The sequence below is a fragment of the Phasianus colchicus genome, chromosome 20, assembly GCF_987193195.1.
Source record: "Phasianus colchicus chromosome 20, bPhaCol1.hap1.1, whole genome shotgun sequence".
Taxonomy (NCBI): domain Eukaryota; kingdom Metazoa; phylum Chordata; class Aves; order Galliformes; family Phasianidae; genus Phasianus; species Phasianus colchicus.
In genome coordinates, this window is record NC_143455.1 from 6,635,642 (window position 1) to 6,657,836 (window position 22,195).

The following is a 22,195-nucleotide window of genomic DNA, read 5'->3' on the forward strand; positions in this document are numbered from 1 at the left end:
ATGCTTCTGATACTGATAGAACATCTTCTTGTCTTGGTAGTGTCCTGTGCATTAGCTATTGGTCAGAATGCCTCGTCCAAGTCCTTCCACTTGATGCTGAACAAGCCAACATCAAACGCTTGTCACCAAACCCGTGCCCTGGCACAAAGCAAGCCATGCTCCTTCCAGCAGCTGGAAGAGCAGTGAGAAAAGCTCCCAGCTGAGCCCAACATTACTCAAGAGAAGAGAGAAACTGTAAAGCAGAATAGAAGAAAACGGAGCTGTAAGTGTGAACATACACAGCTCTGTGCCCCTGCAGGATTAACAACGGCTGGAACTGAAGACCAAGGACCAGTTGCCTGCATGCTGCTGTCATTCTGATAACAGCTCTCAGAACTCCAATCTTTGAAGACTAATTTTAATGACCTTGGTTGTAAGTTTGGATTATTACAGGTTATTTTTTGCTATTCCATAGTTCAGCCCCAGCAACAAGGTTAATATTCTATCGCATTATCAATTCAGATTGCTCAGTGACAAATGCTGGGCCATACGTATGCTTTTCCATATGTCTGGAAGAAGTTTGACCTTCCTTGTGTTCAGCACAGTAACCTCAGTGTCTGTGGTGTGCTTTTCTCAGGTGATGTACTGAGTGAATACTGAAAGTGAAGCTCTCCACCCATGCTGCTCCCCATAGAGGAGGACATGAGCTGAGAGCCACAGATCTGAGACCTCTGGGTCCCAGGCATGTTGGAGCTGGGGAAGGAGGGGAGAAGGCACTGCTGTGTGCCCAACTGAATGCAACAGTCCTTCACACTGCTAAAAATGCTTGCAAGTATTTAACCCTCATCAACAACTGCTGCTATTAAATTCAGCAGTGTAAGTACGCACACTTCATGAACAATCAGTGCAAAGGAAATTGAAGCCAATATCTGAACAGGACAAAACATTCATCAGACAGATTCTAAAAGAGATAAAAGGAGAAGTGACTCCTATCAATACTGTAATTCACTGCTTCCAGAGCACTACAGTGCTCTCTTGACCTGGCACAGGAATGTATCCTGAAGGGGAATAGCAATTGGTGCAGTGAAATTGGAGGTCACAACTGGGAGGTGCTCATTTTGCTCAATCTCACTCAACCCACTTTAGAAAGCAACAAAACATTAAAAATAACGCTTTTATTTCATACCAAAAGAACGGCAGCTATGAAGCTGAGAACTCCTGTGGCTGCATTACCAGCCCAAGAAAAAGCCACTCAGATCAGATAAGGGATTAACACAACCTGAGCTCCTGGGTGAGCTCGAGGCAGCCAGCAGTTGGATGTGATGATCTCAGAGGTATTTTCCAACCTTAATGATTGGATATTATAAAAATAAGCCCATTTCCCTTTCCATTTCTCACTCAAAGCCCGAGGCTGCTCACTGGCAGCCCACAGCCCCACTCAGGGGGCTCTGAGTTGAAGCTGATGTTCACATCTCAGTCCCCCTATGGCAGGGGACAAGCAGCGTGTACCCATTGTACCCATCGCCCCACTGCCACCTCCTGTGCATCCCTCACCAGGCAGTGACCTGGTGGCTTCCTGGCTGTGCTCCCTATCCCTGACCACACGGCAGCTGGCAGAGGACAGCTTTGAACAGCTCCTGTCATCAGGCCACAAGCAAGGCGGTTGTTACACAGCACGTAAACCTCAAACCAAAGGAATTACACAGCAGTGACAGTGAAGTGCCCCTCTTTGCAGATTAGGAGCAAACGAGCAACTAGATGCCAACATCTCCACTGATTTTTATCCTTGTTTTAGCATCCAAGCTCTATGGCAAAACATCTTTATTTAAAAGCTAGGAAAAGTTAGGTCCAAAAGCAGGACTCCAAGGCAATAGAAAGCCCTACCCTGGAAATGCACCCAGAGGAGACAGTCCACTTCTGTTCAGTGACTTGGGAAAAACCAAGTAACACAGCTGCAGCTACAGCTTGGTTGTAAAGACGTCACAGAAGAATGGTTTCAATTACTCATCCATCCTGCCTGGACTGCAGCGAGGGGAACAAGGTGCTCAGTGTGCAAAGTTCTGGAGCAGGATAAGGAGGTCCATGCCTGCACTGACCATCCCAAGCTGTGCCTCAGCCCATTGCAAGGCTGGGCTGATTCATTGCATACCATGAGCTGACCCATGGTACGCCACTTGCTTGCGTTGGCTTGACTGAGGAAACCACAATACCTGTCCTACCCAACACACCTACCTACAAGAGAGGCAGGAAAACTCGGCAACATCCTTCTTCCCACATGTACTCCGCAGATCCTATCTGGATATTTATTAGTGGCTTATGTATCTGCACGATCTCCTGGCCAAGCATCAGCTGGTTGCTTCCAGTTTGTAGTTCCCTATTCCCTCACTTCAAAACAGTCCCAAATCCATGACAGCACAGCTTCCTCCCCAGGGAGCTCAGAAATTAGATGGCAGCACAGAGCACAGCAAAGATGCCTGGGGGCAATCGCACATCCAATCCCAACCCCTCACCAAAAGGTTCTGGTGAGCTACAGAATGACAGATCCAAGCCCAAGCACACAAAGACATGAAAACCATTTTTCCCTAGGTAAGAGAAGATGGGCAACGGGTTACTTCAAGAGCAACTCATAGAAGGTAGTTATTGAGGACAGAGTCCCACATCGTGCACCTTCCATTTTGGCCAGCAGTAGCATGAAACTCTAACAGGAGAATTGTGTCTGTCTTTGACCGGGCATCCCCAGCTCTGACCATGCCAGCAGTTCAGCAGTACCAAGGTTTACCAATAAAGTAAAATAAATAAATAGAAGAATGGGACCAACATAACTAATCTTCCCATAATCGTTCTCGTTTGACCCCAAAGACATTACTCTTTCCCTTACTGAGGTATCCTTATCAACATTCGGGAGGAGGACAGACCCCCATCTGCCTTCCCCTCCTAGTTCTAGGGCACCCGACCTCTCTGCTGAACTGCTGTGTTTGCACGTTGTGTTTCTTTGATCCCAAAGTCCATGGCTGCCCAAATATGCACTTCCACAGGGAGGAACGGCATTCCCTGCCCAAGTCAGCCTGGTGGGAAAACAAACAGTGAAAGGAACAAAACAAACCTACAGCATCAAAAACATCAATCACCAAAGGTGTCAACTGCAGAGGCATTTGTACTCACGCCTTCAAAGCCAAGCAATTGTTGTCCATCCAGCTAAGCTAGAAGGGTTATTTGTTTTACTATATTATTTAAGGAGATGGAGTTGTGAGACAGGGCTGCTGTGACGTAGGTTTCTCTTTTAAACATCTCGAGAATCCCACAGCTTGGCTGCTAAATATTTACAGAAGATAAGAAAACAGGCTCAGAATCTGCAGGCTCTACTGGCGAGGGCGGCGGGGCTGGTTAGCATTTCTGTGTCAAGGCACAAGAAACTCACAGGTGCACGTGTAAGTACTGAAAAATCAGAGATGGGTCCCCTCAGTATTTTAACTGCACAGAGAAAACGCTCATATTTCCCCACCTGAAAACACCACAAAAAAACACAACCCTATCTCCCTGCCCCATTCCCTGTCACTCTCAGGCCAGGCTCAATATTCTAAGATGTACTGATGATTCTTAAGGGTTGAAACTGAAAATAAGAGCATGGGAATGCACATCCTGGGATGCAGTGGGGTGATCAGAGAGCTGCTGGAGGCCACATCCCACATGCCTGGGGCCACCAAGAACCCCATTCCTTTGGATAGGGAGAAGGACAACCGCTTTTCACCAAGGTTACAACTGAGAAAGGAGAAGTTATTTCTTTGGGAAAGTTTGGGTCTTTCTTTAGGAGGAACAACTGAAAACGCAGTAGCCTCCAGCAGTTCAGCTCACACCTCCTCACGTTGGGATTTCCTTACCCACGCTGTGAGCGTACCATTAGGGCAGGAAGAGCATTATCAGCACACAGTTCCATCCATGCTGTTATTTAGGGTATGGCTTCTGAAGCCGTTGCTGTGCAGCCCCATTGCAGCAGATGTGAGCAGCACAGCTCCCAGTTGCACCCTGTCCACGCTGCTGGAGCTCCCAGGGCACAGCAAGGAGCACAAGAAGCTCCCACCTGCTGCTCCTGAGCAAGGGCTGTGTTCTCCCTCCCCATTCCCCCCCCCAGACCCCAGCAGTGCCCACACCAACCATGCTCAGAGATCACCCTCAAGGGAGAGGCGAGGAAGGAAGGGACATTGTTTGTTTCTCTTCCATCTCCATCCTGCACTAGAAATTTTAAATTGGTTTATATGAGTTGCAGGCTAAGCTAAACATTTTAACTTGTCAATCACCCCATGTTTGTTGACCTAAGATTGGCAGATTTGGGAGACAGTTAGTAGGAAAAAAAAAAAATTAGCATAGTGGAAAAATCCGTTCTCGGGCTTTGTTTCTGCTATATCACCTTGGCATCAACTCAGTCTTTTTTTTTTTCCCCTCTTACTCAGTGAAATAATACTGTAAAAATAAACACACACAATCAATTCATCTCCTTAAAGAGACACGTGTGTGTTTAATAATGTTTAACTTGTTTACTGCAAGGAACTCACAACTCCTCACTTTATTTCGCTGATTAAACCCTTCTTCGGAGCCATTGAAAGTCAAGGAGGTTTGACATCTGCGCGTTGCTGTGCCTTGAGCATACACCAGAACAAAATCTTTTCTCCTCTGGGGAAAAGGGAGCAGGCAGCTGCTGCTGGGGAGCCATTGCAAAGCCTTTGTGTAAAGCTGCCCTTCCAACTTCGCCCCAGGAAGTGCTGATGTTCCCCCAAATGAAACTTTGCTCCTCTATTTTTTAGGCAAAAGGATGAGACAGAACCCACAAAGCTGTGCAAAACCATCTAAATAAGAGCACTGCATTCCCAGCAGCCTTTTCCACCCTAGAAATGAATTTAAGTTACAGTTTATTCAAACCCAGGGCCACCAGCAGAGCTGTTTAGAGCAGTGTGGTTCTTTTGAAGGTTTATATCAGCTGAAGATTCCCCTCTCTCTACCCTTCATTTCCAAATATTATTTCTGCTTCTGGCAGGCAGTAAACTTGCATCGTGGCTGGGTGAAAATTGACTTTAAGGTCTCGGATCAGCAATTGCCACAGGCCAGAAATGCGGTTGGATATTTAGCAAAGGCCACTGCTGGCAGCAGGTGTACAAACACCTTTCATACTTGGACACCTACTGTACATAAGTAGATGATGACTCTACAGGTAACCTCCCTCTGCTGCATTCCTTCCACGAGATTAACAGCAGGTCAGCTCTTAAAAGTCTAACGCTGCTGGGAAAGAGAGCAGGGCTCATCCGCAGATACCTGTGTGAAGCATTTCCAGCTAACAATGGCTGCATGTAAGAAGATCACTGACAGCATTGTGGATGATCGCAGCAGATCTCAGCGGTGGGCAGCTGGGCTCAAGGCTTTGCTATCAAGGAAAGCGACTGAAAGTCACCTCATGGAGAGAGAGGGTATGTGAAAATGAAAAGGAGGGGGGAAAAAAAAAGCATGACCAAGCCTGCTTCTTGCAAAGTGCCATTTCCAGCTTTCCAGATGAAATCTAAGGTGGCCCAGTTGTCATCCCCATCACGTGCTCAGGAAGAGCAGAGAGTCAGTTTCTGCTACACAGGCTGAGCGTGAGGATTTGAGCTCCTAAATAACAGGCTGTGTGTGGCAGCAGCAAGATTCCCTCCTTGGGAGGTTTATGTGAGCTAATTATGGTCATAAACATTTAGGGCCTTACTGAGCTCTAGCCACTGGCCAAGGCAGGAGGCCTTTTCTGTACCAAGTTCTGCATTTATAAGTGGGGGACAACAGCACTGGCGCAAATCAGTCCAAGCAACTCCAAGAGATGCTTTGCTCTGGGGGATGTGAGAGCAGTTTGTACCTGCTGCGTGCTGGAACAAGGACAGCAGCATCCTGGTTTGCTTCTGCACAGCACACAAATCCCACAGCCATACCTGGAGGCAGTGGCTAAGGGCACCACTGTGGTCACTGCCAGAAACATGAAAGGACTCTTCTCATTCCTGACAGGAATCCATGCAAGGAAGCTTCTCATCCATCCAGGAATTCTGTCCTGATAAGAGTTCTGTTACTGGGACACAGAGACTGCTACATCCCTGAAGCTGTGCAGCTAACCATGGGGGAAGGCACTTGTAGAGCAGCTCAAACCCGTGCTGTGCTGGTGATGTGCACCAAGAGGAGCCTGGAGGCACAGCTGAGCAGCAGAGACAGCAGCTATGGGCCTCCTGTGTGCTGCAGCTCTTATTCCTCTCCAATTACAGTTAACGTGACCGAGCTTAAAACTTCAAGGAAAATGCAAACAAGCAAACACAGCTGAACATACTGCTCCTGAAGTAATATTTGAGCACGTGCCCAAAGGCTCAGGGACAAGCACATTTTTAGATATTGCAAAGATAAAATAAAATGGGTCTAGGAAAAAAAAAAAGCATCAGAGGAGCATATGGGAAGTCTGGGCTATTCCACGTGGGGCACAGCACTACAATTTTGGCCCAGAGAGATGAGAGCTGTCCGAGACAAATGATTTCAGTAGGAGCTGCATTAGAAGTAGGTAAAAACGGGGCTGAAATCCCTAAGAGGGTATATAGGGGACCAAGGGGACCTTACACTGCATCAGTGGGAGCTGGTTTTGGTGCTGGGTTGGACTAGATGACCTTGAACATCTTCCCCAACCTTAAGGATGCTATGAATTTCAGTTTGGATAAAACGTTTGCTTCACTTCATGATGCTTCTTCCGAGGCAGGGGATTGGAGAAGGCAAAAAGCAAATTACATGAAAGGAGACCCAGGGAAAAGCATTTCAGTGAAACTACCTTAAGCTCTGATGAAGTCCAGCAAGCGTTCCCTTCCCGCTCCAATAGCCAAAGGACCAGAGGTGCAGTAATTACACTGCAAACCTGTATGTCATTTGCTGGACCACAATATACCGCAATATTTTTCTTGCTCACTGTGCTCTCTTTCTTAAAGACAGATCTTCTCTGTCGATGAAGACATGAATTATCCTGGTAGAGGCTTTCCAAAAAAACATTTTAAAATGGCCAGGGAAAAACCTAAACCATGCCAGCGCAACCTATTTATTTTGTTTGAGAGAGATGGTTTCTCCTCCTCTTTCTGCCAGTGACATTTAACTGCAAGATATATATATAAATATATGTATCAGGAGCCCGATGAAAGCCTCAATGTGTGAGGAGGAAGGTCACAGGGGAGCCCAGTTTGCAGTCATTAGCACTGCCCGCAATCACTGCTCTCCCTCAGAGGTTCACACCCCTTCTTACCACAGCTTTCAGATGGGCTGCAGGAGCAGGAGCCCCTGGGTGGTCCTCCAAGGGCAGCACCACCTCTATGGCAGAAGGGCTTCAGTGTGCACTGACGCTCTCACCTCTTCATGCTTATGCTATGATGCTTTGTTTTTCTCCTGTGGGGGTCAGGAGGGACTGGGAGGGGACAGAACTGGGACAACTGACCCAAACCAACCGAAGGGACATTCCATACCATATGGCATCATGGGGAACTGTAAGACTGGGGGGGAACAGCCACTGCTCAGGGGCTGGCTGGGCATCAATCACTGCAGAGAGCAGTGGTGTTGTGCACCACTTATCTTGTAAATATATATTATAGTCCTTTCCTTTTCTGTCTTTGCAAATAGCTTTTCTCGACACAAAAGTTCCACTATTCTTTTTATTATTCTCTCTCCCCTTGATGTTCTCCTTATTGTATAATAAATGCAAGGCCAACCCTTCAGGGGAGAATCTGCCTTCTGCTAAGTATGCCATATTCAGAGAAGAAACAAGCACCCTGGAATAAAAACCTGAAGTTGTTCTTAGATCCAAGCCTTCCTCTAAAAGATACATCCAGGAAATTTCAGATAGGGACGATTAGATCTTAAAATACTGGGACATGACACAGTGCAGTCCCTAATAACCTGAGCTCCTTAAAGCAGCTTCCAAGAACATCTCTCCTGTGCACTTATCGCAAACCACGTGCAGCTTGCAGTGTGCTTTGCTTCCTTTTAAAGGCTCTGATCAACACAATTGCTCGTGCACATACAGATGCCCACAGCTCAGGATTTCCTCTTACCTTTATCTCACCTCAACCTTAAACCAATCTGCTCCCAACACGGATGCTTTCAGCTAAAACTGCCTGCTTCTCTTAAGGTCAGGCCTCCTACCCAAGGCTGCCACCAGAGCAGACTTCACACAAAAATACAACTTTATTTTGGCTGCAGAGCTTTCCTGCCCTTTGGGGACAGGGAGAGAAATTGTACTGTGTAGCCATTGTTTTTGACAGTTCATTTACTCAAATGAAACAATCCATTCATCACCAGGAGTCCATCAAACAGAAACTGTCTTCAGCTTTGGCTCGCACAATAAATATACAGTATTTCAACACTACGGATTTACATTCAGCAGCGTGTATCCAATACAACGTGCATTTGCCTTAGATCCCTGGGTGATATATTCACAGCATTGCTGGTTTTGCTACTGTACCAGCCTTTGAGTAGCTGCTCATTCAGCTCAGAGCAGCTCTCTGTCAGCCCGTTACTCATACAATATCCCTTTTATCAAAACCAATTGCACTCTCCCATTCCAGTAAGGAAATGCAATGAGAAACTTGACAGCAACATTTTTCCCCACTCTCAGATCAGAGAAAGGCTTCATCTTACTTTCAGCTTACAAGAAGTTTGGAGCTTAGTTCTAAGTTACCTATGGTGTTCCATAGGCACTTGGGAGAGCAAGAGGTTGCTGGAGAGCAGCTCAGCCCATCTGTGTCAAATGGCTGCACAGCCAGCCAAGGCGTAATACCATTAAGGTGAAGAGAGTGATGGTAAAGGAACTCACACATATATGCTTATCAAGGCTCTCAAGGGTGTTTTTGTTGTTGTTGCTTTCCCCCCCTCCCTTCTTCAATAAGAAAAATTCATTCCTCTTTGCAAGGTGAAGCTGATACTCCCATATTTTGATGATAAGAAGAATTACATCTATTATGATGAAATGCAAAAAACTAAAACTCAACTGCCAGAGAAGAATCTTTGGATGCACAGTTGAAAAACAGATGTATAAATAACTCTGAATTGCTGAAGAGAAATGAGATCATTGTTTGGGCATTCCAAATTGATGACTTTGTTAGAATGATGACCCATGATCACGAATACCGACTTCAGCGCTACGTATTTGTTTGAAGAACTGAAGTATGATTTAAGTGACCAATTACCAGCGCCTCCATTAGTATGGAAAACATTTTCCTGATACAACAACAACAGATGGTAGGAAAACTGCAAAATGAGATGCCAATAAAAGAAGACAAATGAGATTTCCCCCCCCCCCTTTTTTTTTTTTTTTTGGTCCTAATTTAATCCTTTCTACCTCTAAGACAGTCAAATCAAGGTAAAAATACACAGCAACACCTCTTTTCCAAGGCTGGGCAGCTATGTGGTAAATAAGAAAATAATGTTAAATCTCAGAAATAATGTCACTCCTTGCCCAGACCTCAGCCTTGTAGCATGCACATCCCATTGGGGCCAGGCATCCAAATCACTGTTGCCTGAGATAAGTTAACCACATCCATGTGGGTCTGAGGAACAGGCGTGCAGGCTGAGAAAAGCCCAATGCAACAAATGGTCCCCTCAGGTCTGCATTTGTCAAAGTCCCTTCTGCTGTGCTTACATTTCCAAGGTTATTACTGAGCATGGAAGCGGTTTCCTGAGAGACACGTCCTGCTGTGGTGGGTGGGTGGAGGGGGATTCAGAAGGGGGGGGGGGGGGGGAAGAACAAAAAGGTCTTGAAATTAAATTGCATCTCAAAGTGAAAATGAGAAGATACAATTGTGGAGGAAGCACGGTGGGATCAAACGGTGACGAGGATAGACATTTAATTAAGAACAAATTGATCCTTATAGGAGAGTTTATTCCCCTCCTTTCATCTTTACGGACTGTGCTCCTCAGCAGCATGAGAACACAGCCAACCAACAACATTTCCCAAGCCCTGAAGCAATGACACTCACCCAACACCCACACACTCGAGCTCAGCTCATCCCCTCCATCCTGCAGCCCCCAGCTCGGGGCTCTGCTCATCCGCATCCTCCTGATGCTCAGCCATCCAGGCTCCAGGTTCCATAAACAACACCAGGTAGAGGGGCACTGTGGCAGCAGACAGCAGGACGGCTGTCCCCAAAGAGCACAAATAATCACTGTTGTTCTTGTGCTGCCTCCAACTCCTTCCAAACGTGGGCCATTAAGGGAGACTGCCTCACAAATCACTCCAACGAGACCCTGGAGTGAAAATGGAGTCTGCTTACAATTGCTAATGAGGTGTCAAGCAATTTGTTTCTTCTTCTACTGTACATTTTAATTTGGGAGGAGATGAGATCTGACTAAAGACTATTTTCCTTGATGGAATTTAGTAGGGTTGTGAGCCCCAGGCAGCAGCCTTGACCCCCACCCACTGCTGGGGGCCACACATTCCTCCAACCACAGGACACAGGAGCATGCAGACTTCCCCCTGAGCTCCGTGGGACTCCCAGACCCCAGGCAGGAGTGGGCAGTGCCCATTTGCCCATGGGAACCTCCATCCATGAGCACCCAGGGAGCTTGGGGCAGGCAGATGTGCTGCTGGGCACCTCTGAATTCTTGGAGCTCTGTGCATGGGGAGCAGAAAACATTTTTGGTCTCAGTGGCTTCATTACAGGTTTGATAAAGAAATATCAACTCATTCTAAAGTTCTCCTCGAGCCCTTGGGGCTTTTGGGTCACTGCAGTAAATGCGATGCTCATTCAAATATTGAAAACCTCAAGTCTGTAATGGGCTCCTGGAGCTCAGGCACTAGCACTGCTACTTTTCCCCCAAGCTTCCTCTCTGCCAACACGAAGAACTTGGGCTTAGGGATGAAGGCAGCCTTGCAGGAAGCCACCACTCACAGCCAAAAAAGCAGGAAGAGTTTTGCTCCCCTGTGATGCAACTGGTGGGGAAATTCAGGACAGAAACAAGGAGACCGCCCTTCATAACCCACCACATCCCACTGCTCCTACCAAGAATTTTAACTGCATTGTGCTGTAATGAGCCATGCCCAAACTACTGTTTTCTGGCCCTGTGTTTATTTTATTTCCTTATTGTAATGAAACTCAGATGGCCGCTGTTTACACTAGCACTGCACAGCACGAGCATGCTTCACTCAGTCTAATTAGCTGCGAGTGGGTTTTGGAATTAGGGCAGAGGAAAGAACAAATTTTTAGTAACTACTTTAAATTGAAGCCCTCATTTATTTTCATTATAGCTAGACAAAAGCAATATAACGTTTCCTAGCCCTTTGCACACAGGGCTTTGGCTGCGCAGGGCTGCAGTTTGCCAGCAAAGCATCCCTGGATGGAGAAAGCTGCAGTTGGGCAGGATAAGCCCCCAGGCTCTGAGCATGGCAGGGGAGCAGGATCCCAGCTGCTGGATGCTGCATCCATTGCACGTGGTCTGGTGCTGAGCTCACCTTTGCTCCAGCAATGGGACCAAATGCCCGGGAGCAAAGCTGAGTTCTGGTTTTAATTCACTGCTGAATAGATCCAAACCCTGATGAAAAGCATGAAAAAGCTCCTGTTGAGTTCCAGCCCTGGATGATGTTGGGTAAGTCACAAGCTCTACCATTCCATAGGCTGGAGATGCTCTCACATGTTTGCTAGGAGTGAGCACACCATGCAAATAAATAACATTATCAATAGCAGGACTGATCTTATCACTAATCAAATTTATCATATTACTTCAGTGCATTCGTAGCTCTCAAGGATTTTGGTTATTTTTCTCCATTATTACAACCATTACTTTATTGCGCCATCTCTGTTTTCAGAGAGTGATCAACTCCCCCCAAGAATATCATCAAGTTTTTTTAGAGCAAATTCACCCGATGATCACAACCAAAAATAACTGTGCTCTGTTTACAGCTTGACAAGAAACGGTTGCAAACCTCCACGAAGAACTGGTGCAGCAGCAAAGGGAACATCTTTAAGGCCAAACACACTGTGTGAGACCTGGCCAGAAGGAGCCCCTCTGCAGAGAGCAGCTCCAGGGGAAGGGAGTACCTGCAGGGCTCATTTTTAATGGTTGTCTGGGATAAGGATGGCATTTACTTGGATTTTTACTGCCAAAGAAGTGCTGAAGAAGTCATGAGCCACAGTTCTGAGACGTAAAAACTGACATTTATAGCTCACAAAACACAAATACTTCATTTTTCTTTAATTAGTTTCTTTAAGGAAAGCGTTATCAATCCCTCCCCCCCCCCCCCTTCCCTTCAGAAAATGCAAAGGTCACGAGCACGAAGCAGAGGGAAGAGGTTTAGCTTCCAGAGCAGCCACACGATGCTTTAAGGAAAAGCTTTGGCAAACTCTCAGCTCCATCATAAAGCCAGAAGAATTTGCAGCATTGTCAAGAAAAAGTTTTTTCCTGATCTAGAGAAGAGAACATGGACTGGATTCATTTGCATGACTGATAGAAGCCATCAGCGAGGGAAGACTTTTGGTAACTTCAAATGGATAATTGAAGTGACATTGAAAAGGAAAGATCCTCGTTTTCTCACGGCTGGGTTTTTGTGCAACACATGGAATGGTTTGGGTTGGAAGGGACATCTCACCACCCAGGCAATCTCTGTAAGTAGATCCTCAGCTGATAAATACCACTGCAGTCACAGCCACAACAAGGATATGGAAGAAAATCCAATGCTACTGTACCTCGATTCACTATAAATTAAGTATCAAAATCCACTATCAGTCATAATAGGAAAAAAAAAAATGACCTTAATAAATACCACCACAGCATAAACCTAAGGTAGCTTTAACATCCAAAACGCATTTAAACACATGCAACTAAGAAGCCATACGTGCACAACTTCTCTCTAAGCCAGCTCCTCACTGCAATGCTAGTAACTGCTATGGACCTTAAATGGTCACAATGCTCCACACACGTGGGACATAACCATGAAGTCATGAGTTTGTGTTCCATGTTATTACAGCAGAAGATGCATCAAGTATTCAAACTACTCTAAAAGCAGAAAGGAGTGTCCTCAGAAGAGTTCTGCTCAGGAACACTGCAGATCCAAAGGAGGCAGCTGATTTTTTTTCTTTAAAACATTGCTTTTCTGATACCGAAATCGTCTTTCCAGCTCAAATAGCTTTGTAAAAAATATATTAGGTAACACATTTGTTAAAACTACTTTGAGCTAAATCACGCTCAGATTAAGCTGCAATATATATTATTTACAATAGATCTATTTTCCAAAAGGGTTCCTGTGTGTTGGATGCAGCGTTGCCAACTGTCAGTAAATTTACGAACAGCTTGTAAATTTGAGTGCTTTCCAGAGAGCTATTGGTATGTGTGTAAAATACTCATTTTGTTCCTAAAACATGGCAAGGCTTTTTTTTTTTTTTCTCCTGTGCTTGAAAAATAAGGAAAAAACCCTCATAAATATCACTGAAGTGATGACGTATCTGTTTCTGAGAAGAAGAAACTGAAGGAACTCCTTTGGTGAGCCAACGTATCAGCTTTTGCCTGCCCTCAGTGGCCCAGGAGATAAAACAGCACTGTGCACATCCAAGGTAAGAGCCTCCCCATCTCTCATTCCTCCCATGGGGAGACATGCAAGAGTGAAGATTTGCCAGCAGTAAGAAGGAAAATGGTAAACGGCCAAGTGCTGTTATTTAAGCTGATGCTCAGATTTGGGTAGAAAGCTTCAATCATACCCAGTGCTTGATACAAAAGTAATGGAAGAACAGAGGGGAAGGCCAGAGAAAGGCTTGTGAAGTCCAAACTCTATACAGGGCTGAAAGAGAAAAATGGTTTTCTCCTCCAGAAGCACAGGTGCTAAGCCTGAATGCTTCACCACAGTGCTAATAGAAAGACAGCTGCCTGCTTTGGTGAGCACCCAGCAGAGCAGGGCCAAGTTAACTGCCCTAAGCCTGAGTGTCACAGCATCCAAACAGAAAGAACTCCTTTCTTCAGTCAAAGTCTTGCTACAGACTGTTTTCCCATAGGCTCACATTGCCTGTCAGCAGGCTCTGGGTCACGGCTAACAGGAGCATCCTCTTTCTCCTGTGGAGGACCCAGATGATAATGCTCAATTAGCAGTTGAATTGATAGGTGGAGGTGCCAAAAAAACAAAAAACAAACCAAAAAACAACTAGATGAACATCCCTGTGTTGTTAACTTTGCATCTCTTCTACCAAATAGTTTAGGAAGCAAACAGGCATGAGGAGAAAGCACAGGTTCTGCCTCAACTGCCTGGACACAGGGCCTGATTCTGGCTTTATCTCCTGATATAGCTGATAACAGAGCTGTTAAATCATCACCAGTAGCTTTAGATACCTGGACATTTATTGGCCATTTTAGAGGGAACCCAGGGGCACGAGCTCTGTCTGATGACAGAACAAGTAGAAAACTTCACAGACCACAGTTTCAAACACGTTTTTGGTTTAATTTTTATTCTATGCATCAGGCTAAATTCAGGCATCAGAAACTGAACTGGGTTTAAGGAAGGAAAATGCAAGGGCAAAGGATGATCTAAGAGGCTGTGTGCAGGTGCTGAATTTTAATACTAGAGTTGAGCAGAACTCCAACCTGTGCTCCCTTTGAGGGACGTGGATGTGTGTACAGCACCCAGGAGAGCCAGGCATGGTGAGCACACAGCAGCAGGTTCCCATCCCCAGGACCACACTGCCTGGGCTGGTTTCACAGCTGTTTGAGCACTGTTATGATTACCTGTGCTATACATCCCCTGCAACAGACACACAGCACCTTAGTGCTGGAGAGGGGCCCTACAATGCACCATATAATACTAATAAACATGATTGTTATAAAAAGATAAGGTTACAGAACATTACACTTTGCCAAACTCCAGTTGACTGTAAATTTAAGTTTTGGCTGAGCCAAGAGCCAGGGAGATTTTAAAATTCAGCAGTAGTAGCTATTCAGAGGGTTGTTCTAGTACTGCTGCCAGGAAAAACTTGGAGTGAAAGGTCTAATTTATCACACATCGGGGTTGCTAACCTGTGCTCTGGGTACCAAGGCAGCTGCTTGTCAGGTTTCAGAAAAGCCTGGAGGAATCCCTGCGTTTGGAAGTGGTGAGAATGGCTGCTCGCTGTGCTGAGCAGGCAGTGTTACAGCCATGGGATGTGCCCTGCCTGCATGGGCACGGAGCACTGAGCTGACCCTGTGTCACTCTGCCATCCCCCCCACCACTAAGAATGGAACAGCCCATTTGTGAGCACAGCTTTGGTTGTAAAAGTGGCTTTTCACACCAGAACGTGGTACAGCAGTCTGCTGAATTTACACAGTGCAGGGGAGAGCATCGTGCAAGGATCCCGTTCAGTTCCTGCAGGCTGTGCTATTCAAATTGTGAGCTTTTTAAAAAATATCTATTTATCCATCCACTTCTTTCCCTGTACTCTTAGAGTACTGCAGAGTTGCTTTTGACAGTACCTTTCTCTTAGGTTCCTTCTGTGAATATAAAGCTCTTACAAGCCACTTCAGCCATGACATTTTGATAGGAAAGTCAATATACACCACAGTCTTTGAGCCTGAGAGCTGTTGCAGGAACACGTGTATCACTGATAAAAGCTCTTCAGCGTTAATGGGATTGAGATTAAGTACTTAACAGCTGTTTAATTTGAACATCATAAATGCCCCCATAGTGACAGATCGGCTGTGTTAATTGATAGAGATCAGAAAAATAATCCCCCTATTAAATAGATCTAATTGGTTCGAGCAGCCCAGGGCTCTTAGTGCACAGACTGCTGCCTCCCAGGAGCTTGGTATCCACCGACGTACTGCTCACCAGCTGAGTCAGCCTGGAGAAGGGCTGACAGAGCCCAGCCCAGCCCTCTTCCCACTCACCTCGTGAAAGACAACCCACACAACCCTTCCCACTTTCATACAGACAACTACAGGATTTCATTTTATGACATTTGCTGCCACAGTATTTCAAGAACGCAAAGGCAACAACACGGGTTTCACTTCTAACACTGGATGATGGTCACACACGTGACAATTTGCACTTTACCTTCCAGAGATGCAAGCCATCCCTGCAGCCCATCCAGCCCCACGAAGCTCATTTGTGCCAACTAGCACCAGTTGCAGCAGATGCATTCTGCTGACATGGGCAAGAATCCACTGAGGACGTGCTGGACACCAGCAACCCAATTTGCAAAGATATTTTTGTTTTAATGTTTTTGCTCTCCTAGATGGCTTGAGCTGTTTAGTTAAAGGAATTCTCCTAGGGGCTACGTGGGATCATATGCATACCTATAGGAAAACCCAGGCATTATGCACACCAAACGCTTATCACAGGCTAAATATTTCTCTGCAGATGCCAATCAGAAGAACAAGTTACAGCCATTGAGGAAGAAAAAAAAACGCATCTGTGGTTTGCAAGAATGGTGTGCTTGACATGTCCCTTTATTCATTCTAATTATAGAGATTCCACAAGTGGATGTCAAACATTTTCAGGGTGTTTTGCTAAAAAACTTTCAGTGATGGAAAGAGGAAAAACTCCACCCCAGCAGATCATTTCATCCTGTTTGTTTTACTATTTTCACTGTTTTCCTACATTTAGGGTAACCAAGAAAGAGAAAGCAAGGAGAGAAGAAGAGATACCTTTCGGCCAACATTTATTTCCCTCGGCTGGGAAAGAGTTAAATGAAATAGGAATGATGGCAGTGGTTGGACAGGTGGGTTCTTCTCTCTCCTATCTCTATCCCTCCACCTATGGGCCATGCTCTTCCCAACAAGCTTTTTCCCACCTGAAAGTCAAAATTCATGATCCTACAGGAACCCAGTGCAGCCAACTGCCCTTATTCAGCATGGGAAACAGCTGAAATCCCTGCTGAGGATTCACTGGGTTAGGTCAGGTTGAGGGAGTGTGGAAATAGGGATGAGAAGCATCTGAGTGCTTTATTACTCCCTTTCTAAAAAGGAAGGCTTACTTGATGTCCATTCAGAAAAAGAGCCATCACCTTCCCACTGCTCACCTGAACTTAAACCAATGGGCCTTGAAGTGGGAAGTATGTCTGAAATTAAGCATATATATATATATATATATATATATATATATATATATATATATATATATATATATGCTTCAGTAAAGGAATATACACAGAGATTCCTTATTAACTGCCCTTGCACAGCTAATCAGCTTCTACAACAATTTACCAAGACCACAGGCACAAACAAGTCAAACCCTCTGCCTCATCTCCCAGTCACCCTCCAACCACAATTCCCTGCAGAAGGAGATCTGCAGCCTTGCTCAGCTCTGCACGCACGGAACTCAAACCCACCCTGTTCCTTTAGGAGGGATCACAACACTCAGGAGCAGAACTATCAGCCTCCAACACGACGCAGCTGCTCACGCTTACAGCTGCTTGGGCTCAGGCCCAGATCATCAAAGAGACTGCACTGCCTCATTTCTATTGAAAAAACCTGGGGTTAGACACCTAAATACTTTTCAAAAGCCAGGTTCAATGTTATTATTTTGTTTTAAATTAAGAAATGTGAGCCCAGACAAAATTAATATTATAAGTGTCTTAATGGGCTATTCTAAAAGAGTACTCATAATTGTTATTGCTCTTGACTGGCTAATAAATTATATTTTTATTTGCCAATAAAACAATAAGAATAATTTTTAGTTATTCTCCCTTCAGAAGTTATTCCTTGCTGCACAAGCCTTGGCAAACGGTACAACACACTACAGAATATCAGATAATTCGTGTATCAATAGAAAAAGTGGGAAAATACCCTAAGCAAACACAGGAACAAGTTGGAATCCGCATCTCTGAAATCATTATATTGCAGTTCTCCATCAGTGGATGACTTAACACTGCACACACAGTCAGCACTGGCATTTGTAGCACACAGGGAAACCTCTTCAAATTCACATCCCCTCATAGGGAGAATTAAAGCAATAACCCTGAGCTCCCTCAGAGCAACGCTCCCTTTCTGCAGCAACATCCTTCACCATCCAAAGGCATTTTCTGCAAAAAGATGATTTCTCCAGACCAGACACAGATGCCAATGCTGATCTGTAGAAATAGCCAGGCTAAAGGAATTAAAAAAGAAACTAAAATAAATATTTCATCTGAGCAGAATGGAAAAGGGTACGTGGCAAGTGGCATACAGCCTTTTTGTCACGCTGTTACGCTGCTATTCAAGATGACATCCCTTGATTTCCCAATTAATAATAATCAGCCAGCTCCAAGGAAAATAATAATATTTATACTCAGGCAGTGACTTCCCCTCAACGTTCTCAAAACATTTTAGTAAGAAGTCAGGTTCTGAAAGCATTCACTGAAAATATCAGCAATCTCATCTCTGCCCCACAGGGGCCAGAAAACCACCCAGGGAAACATCCATTCCTTCTGCACTGCTTTCTGTGCACATTGGATGGCAGCTGCTCAGGGTATCACACATGGGAGCACAGCTCCTGAGAGAGCAGCATCTCAGCACAGGCACATTGCACGGGGCAGTCTGAAACGACCAAGGAATTACTTTTGTTCAGATAGGACCGAGGTTGTAAAAGAGCTCTAAGCAAACTGGAAGGAATAACCCACTCCACGCACACACCTCAAAATGCCTGCAGCCCTCACAACTACAAACCAGCATGCATTGAAATTAAAACATCATTTTTGCACCGACGTTCACCTACCAGGTCAAAAAATAACTGGTCTATATCAGAGATAGAGGGAAGATACAACACAAAGTCTCTTACCTTTATCCTGTAGCTCCAGAGAGAAACATGCTGACCATCTCCAACCCAAGTGCTGCTCCCTCTGCCCAGCCTGGCCCTACTGATTTCCAGCAAATTCTGCTTGATTTGAAAAACCTGTGAGGAGCACCCAGCTTGGAGTACCACAGCTGTGGGCCATCACAGCATATTTCAGTTTATTTCAGCCATCACCACCTGGGAGAGCTTGGGTTGTTGACTTGCAAGCAATGGCAATTGATTGGATCTTTAGCCACGACCAAATTAGCATGGTACATCTAGGCAGAATTAAAAACAAAACAAAAAAAGAACCATATCTGGATAATTCCAGCTGGCACTGCTTGCAAAACAAGCAATCCCACACTGAGAAATTACATTTAGCAGCTCCATTCTGGAGAGGAGTGTTGGGGCTATCGCTTTCCAATGGTCATAACCAACTGATCTGCTCAAATAAGTTAATTATGTTCACCATAATGAAGTTCAGTACTGAGAAACTGTGCTCTTCCTCTGAGTGTGAGAGCTGACCAGAACACAGCGTACACTGCAACCTCTCTTACTGCAGTCCGTAGATGTGAACCCCCTGTCATTTGGAGATTGCATTGGGGCTGAGGATTCCCTCACAAATTTGCTTTCTTTTTCCTTCATGCATATTAAAGAAGGTGGAGGAAATATCTTTTTCCCCCTCTTACAGTGTGTTTTCTTGATGCTCGGAGCCACACGTAGATTTCAGACCATACGAGCAAACCTTTCTCTACTGCATTACGTAAATGTGTTTTTGATCATTACAACCATCAGACTGATTGTTTGGGCTTTTGTGATCGTGTTATCTGGTGAAAACCCACGTGCTCACAAAAAGTGTACTGAAATCACACAGAAGTGATGTTGAAAAATCATAAAGAAGTACCCGAAGTTTCCTTGGAAAAAGTAAAAGAGGTTCTGCATTGCTCCTTCCCTCATTTACACCGATGGAAGTGAGATGGCAGTGCTCACAGAATTACACTGTTCTCATCTATCAGCATTTTGGGACTAACCTCAAAATGAGATGCAGCACGAGAAAATAGATCTTGTGAGGGAGATGATCTGATTATTTCCATACATTAACTTCATATTAATTAAACACCTCCATGGATTTCAGCAGTTATTACACTATAATAGTGGGAAACACCAGGTTCTCTTTGTTTTTCCCTATCTTCCCAACTCCAAGAAGCATCAGAACAAGACACCATGAGGCAACACAGCACAAGTTAGCAGATCCATGTGGCAGTGCCTTACTCCAGCTTACGATGCCTGAGCTCTTCACTGCCAAATACAACCAACACCAAATCTCTGGAGCTGCCCAGAGATTGGATTCTTTCACTGCAAAGTGACTCATCTGTTGGTCTGACCTTCCTTCCGAGTGCCTGTATGCATTTACAGCTCTCTTGGAAGCATGTTCAGAGAAAAACAGTAGTAAACAATACTGCAGAACCTATAAATGGTTCCAGAAAGACACTAACATGTGCCATGGAGTGCTATGGTTAAAAATAGCATAAAAAGATCTGTTCAAAAATAGAGCCAGAATGTGATTTGGTGGATTGGCATGGTTCAACGGGAAGCTGCTGGGATGGTGCCAAGCCATGCCAACAGCAGATTTCATACCAGTGTTATTGTTGGTAACTAGGTAAAATTGAGCCAACTGGGATTTTCTGTGGCACGGCACTTTAAATTTTATTTTGAGGTCCTGGGGATAAGAGAAAAAAACCAACCAAACAAAAAATAAAATCCCAGCACTTCCCTCCTGAGGATAAAATTTATGTTTGTTCAAAAAGTGCTCAATATAAAAAGAGTTTGATATAAAAAGAGACTCACGTCATGCACACAGAATCTCCCCAGGCTCTTTTGAATCAGGAAAGTACACATGCATGCTATCCACCAAGCCCGAATGCAACACTTACAGATTTGTTCTATCAACCTTCTCCAATTAGCTGAATTTAACAGCTGTGTTGTTGCCAGAGCAAGGACACGGATAAAAAAAATCTGTCCTAACTTTTTGGCACTGATTCCTAAGCCTGCTGTCCCTATGCTGGTACACTCTGTTTCACAACAGCCCGTTACCTGACAATTAACCAAGGAAAACAGGCACATGCAGGTGGTTATCCACAGCCACAGACCCCAGACTAGAAGAGAACAGACTGGGATTGTGAAATTGCATCCAGTTTAGAGAAGGAAACAAAGGGTGTCAGCTACTTTTTTAAGCTCCCTTGGGAATCTCTTGTCTGTTCCAGGTATGGGAATATCCTCAGTAGATCCCCAGGAGCCACGACAACTCATTTCCTTCTATGAATTTCAGGTTTCATTCTTAAAACTATACAACAGCATCAGACCTGTGGATAGAGGGGGTGAATGAAAGCACTCAGCCTTCAGATCTGAGGGCTAAAGCCATAGGTGGATCTCGGATGATGCTCTGACTGTAGCTGTCTCAACCCTCATATGTTCTTGGTCACTGAGGCTTAAATTTAAAAGACAACATTCAAAGCAACCCCTTTCTTTTTTCTTTTTTTTTTTTAGTTTATTCCTATTTTGCTGTACCTTTCCAGTAGGACTCAGTGTTGGCACCAGTGTCTTGGAATGGAGTCACTTGCCTGGGAGGTCTTTGAAAATCTTTTCTGACCATAATCCCACAGAGTGGCCAGTGTGGCCTTCCTGTACTTGCACTGGGGTTCCCTTACCCAATGCACCTTTCCTCCCTGGTGTCTCACTGCCCTCTGCCAGCTGCCTGCCTGCAGACAAGCTGCAGAGGAGCTACAGGATGGGCTTGGCATAGAACAACAGCTGCTCGGGGCCAGAGCCTCCGTGTGGGCTCCTTCTCTGAACACCGATGTAGGTGGGAGAATTTCATGGCAGATCAGGATTTCCTCAATGAGGAAAGAGGGGATCTTTCCTGGGGAGTCAGTCCATTCAGAAGCTGCAGGACTTGGCAGCCCGAGGAGCCCTTTTCCTGCATGCCTGTCAGTTCTGTTGGCAGCGCGGGTTTGTGCTCGGTGGATTGCAGAGCCCCTGGGTGGTTTGTATGGTGTCCAAATGGGCAACAGCAGCCTAAGGAAACAAAGCATGTGCAAACGTGCAACCTGGGAGGGATTGAGTCTCCATGTAAATGTTTCCAACCAGCAATTGTGCAAAGGTCACAATTTACATGACAGTGACTGCCCGCTGTGGGAGGCACCATGTGGTTGCTCTCCTCCTCCAAGTGCATCACAGCAGAAGTGGGATGGATTAGTGTTACCTTGTCGCACTGCTCTTTGGGGATTCCAGTTTACATTCCAGTTTTGGCTGGAAAACAGCATACATGATTCTCCATGTGAGAACAGAGGACACCATTTCACACAAGGCATGGAACAAAGCATTTGGATTTCAAAGCATGGCAAGGCCATTTCCAGTGGAACCTCTCCACCCTCAGGCATCCCTGCGGATGCTCTTTGCCATGCATCTTTTGTTGAACCGTTTTCAAAC

The 22,195-nt window shown here is 45.2% G+C and overlaps 2 long non-coding RNA genes across 2 annotated transcripts in view; one reads left to right on the plus strand and one right to left on the minus strand.

Moving 5' to 3' along the window:
• The window catches only part of LOC116232334 (uncharacterized), a 158,321-nt gene that overhangs the window by 21,069 nt on the left and 115,057 nt on the right, over positions 1-22,195 (minus strand). The window lies entirely within an intron of this gene.
• On the plus strand, positions 15,270-17,502 carry LOC149915366 (uncharacterized). Its single transcript, XR_016459052.1, has 3 exons — positions 15,270-15,345; positions 16,562-16,676; positions 17,235-17,502. It is a non-coding gene; the product is annotated as an uncharacterized LOC149915366 (long non-coding RNA).